The sequence below is a fragment of the Papio anubis genome, chromosome 15, assembly GCF_008728515.1.
Source record: "Papio anubis isolate 15944 chromosome 15, Panubis1.0, whole genome shotgun sequence".
In the NCBI taxonomy this organism is placed as follows: domain Eukaryota; kingdom Metazoa; phylum Chordata; class Mammalia; order Primates; family Cercopithecidae; genus Papio; species Papio anubis.
In genome coordinates, this window is record NC_044990.1 from 67854438 (window position 1) to 67865806 (window position 11369).

General features: G+C 31.6%; 1 pseudogene; it reads right to left on the minus strand.

Annotated features, from left to right (window-relative positions):
* Positions 1 to 543: 543 nt before the first annotated feature.
* On the minus strand, positions 544 to 3453 carry LOC110741659 (annotated as a pseudogene).
* Positions 3454 to 11369: the final 7916 nt, after the last annotated feature.

Genomic DNA, 11369 nt, shown 5'->3' on the forward strand with positions numbered 1-11369 from the left:
CAAACATCTAAAAGAATGAAGCATCTAAAGATTAAATATGAGACTCAAATGATGGGTGTAACACATATAACTGATGTATAGAAATGTGCATATAACTAAGTGTATACTAGCATCTACAAATTTTTTAAAAATCCTTGGATTTAATTTATTCACTTATATAATAATAAAAACTGGTAGGCAGATCACAAGGTCAGGAGATCGAGACCATCCTGGCCAACATGGTGAAACCCCATCTCTACTAAAATACAAAAATTAGCTGGGCGTGGTGGTATGCACCTGTAGTCCTAGCTACTCAGGAGGCGGAGGCAGGGGAATTGCTTGAACCTGGGAGGTGGAGATTGCAGTGAGCCAAGATCACAACACTGCACTCTAGCCTAGTGACATAGCGAGACTCCACTCCAAAAAAAAAAAAAAATTATTTATCCAGTAGCATGATTTTACTCTCAATGAAAAAAGTCACTAGAATTTATTTGTACACTGTAATACTTCAAATAAGATTTTAAAAATCACTATCAGATTCAATGGGGAAATTTTATGTTGTAGAATAATATCATTCTGTCAGTAAAACTTTTAAATTTTTGATACTCAACCTAGTTTCATTTCATTGGATCTTTTATCAACTACTGGAACACTAAAAAAGAAAATATATAAGGTATTTTTGAAGGCATGGCATGAAAATTTAAGAAGCAGCAGTAGCCACTAATGCTTAGATTCAATAGGGTATTCCATAAAGTATATTTCTAAAACAATATAAAATTGTCCTACCTTTGTCTAATGTGGTGAACGTCTGGTCTAGTTTTTGCAAATTGCCTTAACCTATATAAAACATATGTATTGCTGAATACCAGAAAAGTACATAATTAAAATAAATACTGGATTCCATATCCCTCTGTTATTTTTTTCAAAAGAAAATGAATAGTGTTTTATTAACTACCACACTGCTATAATACACTTTAAACATAAATTAAAGTAGCCTTTAAATTTAAGATGGTCTTAAGAATAACCAATGAACAGAATTCCAAATTTTTGCAATAGTTGAACGGCTACAGTTATAGGTATACATTTGGCAAAATTGTATAGCTCTTCCAAGACCAGCAATGTAACTTTATTTTGTACATTTTTAAAATTGAAAATATAAACAATAATACAAAAATAAAAAGAAAATACAGCATAATAAAAAAACATACGTTTCTCAGTTAAATGTACTGGATACATATAAATTTTAAGGGAAGAAGCAAAAAAGAAAAATGATTGATATTTAAGTGCAGACTGACTACCTGGACAGAAAAAAAAAGAAGCCTTAAAAAAATGATAAAGCCTCTAGTTTTGCTATGACTAATATCCGTGTGGTTGGAGTATCGTCACTATGGAAATGATTTTGTTATGTTTGCATATGTTATACTTTACTGGTAATTTACATGATGGATTTTAAGGCGCTGGCAGACATATGGTTTTTGAAAACAAGAATGGATAAAAATCACTGCTAAGATGCAATACAACTTATTGTTTTGGTTCTCCAATATTCAAGAAAAGGGATAATTCACTATAACATTTTCTTACCATCTAAATGCCTCAAGCTATACATTTTAAAGTTTCTTAAACATTGGTTAGATTGCCCAACTTTGTTATTGAAAGAATATTAACAAGACATTGTTTTGGCAAATTAAATCTTAAACATGACTTTTCAGCAAAAAACTTATGTAGGATTTAAAAGGTGACTATCCCTAGAGTTCCATATTAAAATGCAGTTTTCAAAATCTTACAAGAGTAATTCTTAAAATTTGTACATAGTTAACCTAATTAAAATAATTAGCTTCGAAATGACAAACTGATAAGCTAAGTAAAACTTACACTATGTAATATTTGCCTGGACACTTGATTTGTCAGTTATGCATAATAAAAATTCTAGTCATCAAGAAAATTACAAAATTTTTATCGTACCATGATTTCTTTCACACACCAGCTTTATCTTACAATAGATAAATACTAACATCTTCTCATTTTTACACTAAACCACACAGGATTGATGCATTTGGTTAGACTACCATTCACATTGTTAAATTCAATTTTCTCTTTATATATAACCAAGTTACTGTCAATCCAAAAATTTCTGCATATCAATACAAAGATATCTAAGAACTTAGGAACAATATTCTTCTCAGTACTGTATAAATATAACCACAACAAATAGGTATTTGTGTAATATTTACTCCATTGTCTCATTTCCAGAAACTGTGACAAGTCGTAAAGGTATTTCAATGTTGGTAAGGATATCTTGATTGCTGGTGGTGGAGGTATTAACAGTTCCTATCCCTGAAACAGAACCTTGTTGAATATTTGTAAGGGTAAGTGTTGTTCCTCCTGCAGTAATCAAAGTATCATCTCGCACAGCTTCCACAGATGCCAGCACTGTACTGCTAGAGTGAATACCTTTTTTATTCTGCTGTGTTTTAGTATGTTTGGTAAGATGGTCACTTCTCACAAAGCATTTTGAACATTCTGAACTAACAAATTTCTTCTCACCTGTATGTGTTCTTCTGTGCCTCTGTAATTCATCATTTCGAGTAAATTTTTTACCACAGTACATCCAGTTACAAACAAAAGGGTGTTCTCCAGAATGCCAATGCAGATGAGCTCTCAGAAGTGAGGTCTTCCCATAGACTTTACCATACCCCAGTATATGACAAATGTGTTGCTTCTTTTTCCCAAGATTGGTACCTCTCCCACCACCTTCTTTACAGTTGGGACAGGTGCAAGCTATCCTCCGAAGTCCTTTCCCTTCTTGATGTTGTTGGTTCCCTTCCTCATCTACCACGTGTACTCTTAACTGTGTTTGGTCACAACACAGTTGTGCCACTCTTCAGGATCAGGTTCTTCTTCCTTGATCTCATCAGGGTTAGACAAGGATCTCAACATTGCCTGGTGCTCAGAAATTCTTGCAAGCCATTGTGGGTTTGAGATATTACTATGGAATACTAGGAATAAACAAAGATATTAAAACTACTACCAAAGAAGAGTGGTCACGCAGCATTTCTTTTTGAAATAGATTTGTAGTTCTTGAATAATAAGCAGAGAAGAGTGAAAGATAAGAATTCTTGCAACTTGATACCTTGCAATAGCATGAGTGAACTACTCATACAAGTCTCAGTTTTTGTTTTCATACATTACTACCATGTCACAAAAATAGGATAACAGTCAGCCTGAGAGTTTGATGAGGTGTGAACTTACCTTTTTAATTGTTGTCATAGATATCATGAGAGGCAGTATCTCACAACATTGGTTTTCAGCCAGACAGATGTGTTCCGAGCACCACTAGTAGGTAGTTATCACCTACTGGTTACTGGAAAATATTGGCAAAGTTATTCTACATGCCTGTCATTCTCCAACTTATAAATTAGGATACTTACATGTTAGGCAAAAGGCTAAGCTGCTGTACTAAAAAAAAAAAAAAAAGGCAGAGATTAAATCAAAATTTATTTCTCTTGCATGTATCATTCCATCTGATGTTAATCAAATTATTAATCAGAACCATGTGTATCTTGAAAATGCCAGTAATTTGTTTCCATAAATAATAAAAAGTAGAGGACAGGGAGGAATGGAGGAAAAAAGAAAGATGATAAAGTAGATAAAAGAATTATTTATCTGCTTGTTTCAAGGTAGTAAGATAAATGCTGTTTAATATTTTGTTTGGCAAAACAATAATGGCTATGATTCAAACATATTTTATGCATTCTTCCAGTAAGCTATACTAATTGCCCAGTTACTAGAGATTGTTGATGATCACATTCTTACATAACTTCACTTAATGAAAATAACAAGGCAGGTTACCATGAACATAAGCTGTCCCAACTTGTTAGTAGGACTGAAACTATGTATCATTTTCTTTATGTAAATTTAGATTTTAATGGAAAATTAGAGGAACAACAAACAAGGAAAACTATTAAAGTGATAGTTAATTAACATTATTAAATATTAATTAATATGACATTAATTATATTAAACATTTTAACTTGCAGGTTGAACCCTTAGAGCAAAATAAGCATAGAGGAAAAGCTTGCACACATACAAAGACACAAATACACATGGAGATAGTCAATATCTTTAATTAAAAACAAACCAAATTTTTGGATGTCTTATATTAATATAAATATATGAAACTAATGTTTGTGCACTGCTCTTTTCAGATAATAGATTAGCATTTTGAAATATTTTAAAGTGATTGAAAAGATCATTTATTTTATACATTAATGCCATTATTATTTAATGGGATTGAAGTGATATTTTCTGAATTGATATACTATCCTTAATATGCAATGGAAATACTTTTAAAAGATTAGTTGAAAATATGAGTTGAAAAGCATGTATTCTATATTTACATAGAACTCCACCAAACCATACATGAACAGTCAACAAATAGATATTTCTGCATCTTTACCATTGCTTAGAATTACATTTTACATTTTTTAAAATGTAAAAAATAGTTTTACATAAAATAACATTCTAAATTTTCCAGAATATACATTTTGTTTTAATGCTTGCAATGTAATTTTTATCTAGTAGATGATTTATCTTTCCATGAATATTTCACAAAACCTACTTTTCAGAGTTTGTGTAGAGAACCAGCTGCTATGTGCACTACTTTATTTTTATTTATTCATTTACTTTTTTGAGACAGGTTCTCACTCTGTTACCCAGGCTGGAGCACAGTGGTGAGATCATGGCTCACTGCAGACTCAACTTCCCAGGCTCAAATATCCTCCCACCTCAACCTCCCAAGCAGCTGGGACTACAGGGGCACACTACCACACCTGGCTTTTTTTTGTAGAGATGAGGTTTTGCCATGTTGCCCAGGCTGGTCTCTAACTCCTGAGCTCAAATGATCTACCCACTTTGGCCTCCCAAATGCTGGAATTACAGGCATGAGCCACTATGCCTTGCACTATTTTAAATTTAAAAATTGACGTAAAAGAGAGTATTTCATATTAACAGTTAACAAGATAAAATGCAAATGGAGTTTTGTTTTACAGTATAATAATTGGCCCAAATTAGGAATATTAAAGTAAAAAAAAAATGTTTTTGCAGTGCTATCACATCTTTTGTTTTAATGCATCTGTATATTCCACTAGCACACAGCTGATCCAAAATACAATATTGTAGATGCTACTACATGGGCATTCATCTCAATTCCTTACAATGCATAATTCTCAAAGTTAATATCTGAAATATCAACTGGTGGTACAAACTTGTGAGTTTTTATGATTCAAGTTTATTGTTAAAAAATAGGTATCGGTGAGTGATGTGGTTTGGATCTATGTCCTTGTTGAATTTTATGTTGAAATGTAATCTGCATTGTTGGAGGTGGGGCCTGGTGGGAGGTGTTTGGATTATGGAGGTGTATCCCTCATGAATGGCTAACCTCCACCCCCTTGGTGATGAGTGAGTTCACCTGAGATCCAGTTGTTTAAAAGTGTGTGGCACCTCCCCCACAGCTCCATCTTGCAACTGCTTTTGCCAAGTGATGTGCAAGCTCCCATTCTGCTTTCTTCCATGAGTTAAACCTTCCTGAGCCCTCCCCAGAACCCAAGCAGATGTCAGTGTCATGCTTCCTGTACAACATGCAGAACTGTGAGCCAGTAAAACTCTGTTTATAAATTACCCAGCCTCAAATATTTCTTTACAGCAATGCAAGAACAGCCTAACACAATGAGTTAGAAAGAAATAACAACATCAGAGATATGATCTTAAGGATGAAAGAACTAAACCAACATAGACATACAAACACATGTGTGTGTTGTGATGCATAGTAAATTCACATGGAGAGTGTGCAAAGTATAATGACAAAAATAAGGTTTTTTCCATTGTACCAGGAAAAAAAAGTAACTTGGGGTAGTGGTTAAAGAAAGTTGAGCTAACAATTATTCCAATACTTTTTGAAAAATGTAATATACTTTTTAACAATGTAATATACATGTAAAAAATATCTCCACAGGCAAATGCACATATACAATAAACTTTGCAAATGATTTTTGGGAGGCCATAATTCCCATTAAATTTATCTATAAGACCTCCAAGTGTCCATATGCCAGTTAAGCACAAATACCCATCATGAATTGTTTTCAATAAACAGTTTTGCATTTAAATTAGTTGAATTTATAATTTATTAAACAAAGTAGAATAGATATACATATAAAATAATATTTTATTTTATTAGTCCATTTTCATGCTCCTGATAAAGACATACCCAAGACTGGGCAATTTACAAATGAAAGAAGTTTAACTGGCCTTACAGTTCCATGTGGCTGGGGAAACCTCACAATCATGGGAGAAGACAAGGAGGAGCAAATCATATCTTACATGGATGGCAGCAGGCAAAGAGAGAGATTGGGCAGGAAAACTTCCTTTTTTATAACCGTCAGATCTCGTGAGTCTCATTCACCATCATGAGAGCAGTGCAGGAAAGACCTGCCCTCATAATTCAGTCACTTTCCCCTGGGTTCCTCCCACAGTATGTGGGAATTGTGGGAGTTACAATTCCAGATGATATATGGGTGGGGACACAGCCAAACCATATCATCTAGGTAAGAAATTATCAGATCTATGTATTACTTGTCAAATGTCTATAGATACTGTTGTCATTAATAAAAATAATATAAAATGTTAATTGGTAAAAAGTTTGTGCACATATCATTTTTATGTATGTTAAAACTTACGAAACTACTGCAAGAATGGCACTGAGAGCTCCTGAATACTATTTACTCAGATTTACCAATTGTTATTATTTTGTCCTATTTGCTTTATCATTCTCTCAATTCGTCTCCCTCTCTCTTTGAGGTAATATCTATGTATTATGTACATATATGGGTACACATATATATTCTTTTTTCTCCACCATTTGAGAGTGAATAGACAACACCATGCCCCCTTATTCCTAAGTACATTAGGATATGATCACACACAACACTATACTTAAAAAAAAATTAACATTAATATAATAATTTCTTCTAATCCACAGAAAATAATGACATTTCATGTATCTTCTGTACTTTGACCCAAATTACTGTTCTATTTATGTAGGATCATGCAAAGCCAGCTCACACAAAGCATTTAGTTGCCATGTCTCTTCAGTCTACTTTCATCTGAAACAATTATCTGACTTTTTTGATCTTATTTTGTCCATTGTTGACCTTTTTCATGGTTGAAAAATACAAATCAATATTGTTTAAAATGTTTTTCAAATTGGATTTATTATATTCATTTGTGTACTTTTGCAATAAATGCCACGAAAGCAATGCTGTATCTTTTTAAGTGCATCATGTCACACAATATGTCTTTTACATAATATTTAGTCATAGTAGCTTTAACCTCTTGCTTAGGACAGTGTCTCCAATTTTTCAGTTCTGTAAAATTATCACTCTTCTGTTTATAAGCTTTAAGTAATTTATAACCTAATAATTTGAGGCTATGTAAATTTTCCGTTTCTCTTCAAATTTTCATCCACTAGTTTTAGCAGCCATGGATGAATTTTAACTCCAATTATTTATTCTATATTTATTATATGTCATTATTCTGTTAAAAAGAACTGTTCATTATTCCTCATTTATTTATTCATGTACTTATTTCATCATTGTGGACTACCGACTTTTAGTTATTGATAGGTAATAATCTATCAATACCTTTCTTAAGATTGATGCTCAAATTGTTCCAAAATTTCTTAGCAGAATTCCTCTCTAAAGTCCTCTTTGTTCATCTGATATGCTACCATCATTCTTTGAAAATGTCCATACTTTCTGCAACAAAAATATATTCCCTGCCCAATTTCAAAATAGAATTCTTCTCCAAGAGGGATGGCAAATAATTGGAATATACATTGTTTCATCAATGCATTATTAAAACTATAACTTCTGACATGTAGATATTAGTTGCTTTTATAACATTTATGAAAAAGTTCCATTATATATAACTTCAAATTTAATTATTATTTTAACGTGTATTTTTTATTTTAAATAAGTCAATTGAAATACTTCAGAAAAATCTCTACAAAATAAAATGTATAGCAGAAAGACATTTATATATCAAATGCATAGCTAAACATTTCATATATAAACTTGTTCTTATTAAGTGATCAATGAATACTGCAATGTTTACATGATAGCTTAATGATGTTTTGGTTGCAAGAATCTTGATAACTGTTATGGTTAGCACATTTAGGAAGAAAGAGTGATACTCAAGTCATACCCTATACAAAGCTTATTTTCTACAGTGTTCTACTCTGTCATATATCAAACAACAAACCAGTATTTATTTAGTATTCAAGAATCATTTTGTGTATTTTGTTAGGTCAGGGACTAGGAACATAATGTGAAATTGAGCAGAGAGAATAAAAAATTAAGAGTATCCAATTGTTTTTGGCAACTGATTAAAAGTAAGTTGTTGTCTCATGACAGCATAAGAATTAAAATATGCTCACACACAGCCCAGCATAAGCTCTATTTTAAATACCTATAACTTTCAGAGCACCTGTCTCTTCATCCATTCTGAAGCAAGTGATTAAACCCTAAGCATATTTCTCAGAAACAGCTGTAAAATATGGAAGAGCTCTGAGAAAAGTAAAAATGCCATTTACATTTTGATGTCTAAAGAGAGGCACTTTGTCAGTTTGCAAAATTAGAGGTGAAATATAGGCATGAAGCCAAAATCTCTATCACTGTAAAGACTCATGCCTATTATACAATATGTCATATCAGATTGAAGTAACAGCATTAAATAGTCTCAGCTAATAAAAGTTGTTAATTTTACTTAAATATTTTAGCATACTTTGGTAAGTATCTCTGCTATGATGTCCATGTATATTTAGTAAACATTATACTAATTAAAACATCTCATATTGAGATAATAAAGTAGATACTAGCATACCTTATAAATTTACTGATCTCTTAATTCTGTTCCTATTCCTTTATTTTGTTCCTTCCCACAGTTCGATGACTATTTGTGCCTCTTTTAAATGTCATTTACTGCTGAGATGCCATGGTTACAGCAAACATTCTCAAAACCGTTATATAATTATGCAAATTCATAATTATATTATTATACTTAAAACTAATTAAACAAAAAGTAGGTTGCCAATGTAATGTCAGATGTATACACATAAATTTCTCAAAAAAATTATAGAAAAAATATAAAAACTCTCTGATGAGTTAAATATGCTCAAACAAGTATTTCGTGACATGAAAAAAAATGTAGATCAACAACTCAAACACCAAGAAAAGAGATAGAAAAAGAAGAGCAAGAAATAAAATTAAAAACACAATTTTTAAAAAGATTAATTTTGAAAAAATATTTGGTATAAGAATTAAATATTCAATTACAAGGTAACCTATGAGAGTATATAACATTAAAAAAAAAAAAAAAAGACACCTAAATCTTAGGGACAATGAAGAAAAACAAGGAAGCAACTATGCAAATAAGATAGAAAAACAAGTAAATGTGTTTTGAGTAAGTATAGACAAAGACAGTCAGAAAAAGAGCCAATATATATAACATAACTTTCTGAAAAAAGATAAAATACATGACATAAATATTAGTTAACACCCTAATCCATGAAAACATCACATTGATTAAAAAGTGAAGAAGAAAATTAAGACAAGAATGCAGATAAGTGGGAGAAAGAGGAGGAGGTAACAAAAGATTAGGAGGAGGAAGAGGAAGAAGACCTGAGTTAACAAATTAATTAGTCCACTGGGTACCTGAGAAAATTGTCTCACAATAACCAATTTGAAATGCATTTAAGTCAAACTACTAGAAAGTCAAAGCAATAAAAACAAAGAGCTACTAAGCTACTTAAAAGAAAACAAAAAGAAAAAACCTTAGGTCTCCCAAGAAAAAAAATCCATTAACATAAAAAGACAAGATATTTGAATATCACAGTTCTCAAATGCATACAAATGAAAAGAGCCATGTAAGTAATTGCATTTTCAACAATTTCAAAGAAAGAAACTCTGAACTAATAAAAGCCTAAAATAAAGGAAGGGATAGGGTGAAAGAATAACATGTAAATATTTTATGGTCAGAAATAAATGGGAATGATAACACTAAAAATTGCAGAAGAATGAAGAGGAAAAGAGGAAAGGGGAATAAATTCATTAATACTTTTGTATAGGCAGAATGTAGATTCCAGCAAAACCTGAAATAACAGATAAAAAATCTTAAGTGAAATATAGAAAAATGAGAACACTACAAAATGTCCTAAATTCGAAGTTAACTACTATGAAAAAAATACAAAACTTTCTAAAATAGCAAATAAAATAAAAAGAAAATAAACCAGTTCCACAGAAAAAGAAACAGAGGTAATATTATATAAAATACAGTAACTGTGATAAAAAGTAATATGACAGAGCTGAGAGTTGAGACATTAGAAGTCATGTTTTAATTCATCTCTTAAAAAAGGATTTCTGTTTGGTTTACAAAGCATTACTCAAATATAAACAATATACAAGAGGCACACTTAAAACAACATAATTTAAGAGGCTTAAAAAATAAAGACAGACAATAATAAACTATCTAACACTATGAAAATAAACAGTTCCTTTCTCCTGAGGGAGATCGAGAGAGGGATCTAGGGAACCAAGGCTACCAGAAATGCCACATGAAGACAAGTCAGGAAACAGCAACTAAAAATGTTTAAAACTCACCGGATCTCATTGACCCTGATCTACCTGTGTGCAGGAAACTGAAAGCACATAGGAGCTGGTTCTTTAGGAACCAGTGCCTACCTCAAGTGTGGCAGGCTGAAAATTGAATTTAATCAAATTAAACGGCTGCTGAAACAAAAATGTCAACAGTGTTTCAGAAAGTTCCTACAGAGTACAGAGTTTACACAAAAAAAAGTTTACAATTTCTAGATAGAAGTCAAAATTACTCAAAATATTAAAAAAAAAAAAAAAAAACAGAAAAATGTGACTTATAATCAAGGGAAAAACTCAATAGAAGACAACCACAAAATTACCCATTATACCCATTACATGAAACTAAAATTCCTAATCAGGAATGTTAACGCAGCTACTATTTCTATACTCAATGAGGTGAAGAAATATACTTTCACACTAAGTAAAGAGAAAGAATGATTGAGCAAACAGAGACACTTATACAATGAAACAAAAACAAAAGAAAAGCAAAAGTTTAAAAATGAAAATCTACACCAAAAAATAAAACACTTGAAATAAAAAAAATCACTAGACATACTTAGTAGTAGAATGGATGTGACTGAAGAAAGTTAAGTGAACTTCCAGATGAGTCAACAGAAAACATCCAATATAAAGAAAACAGAGAAACATGATTGAAGAAACATAATTAACAGAACCTCAAAGATAGAT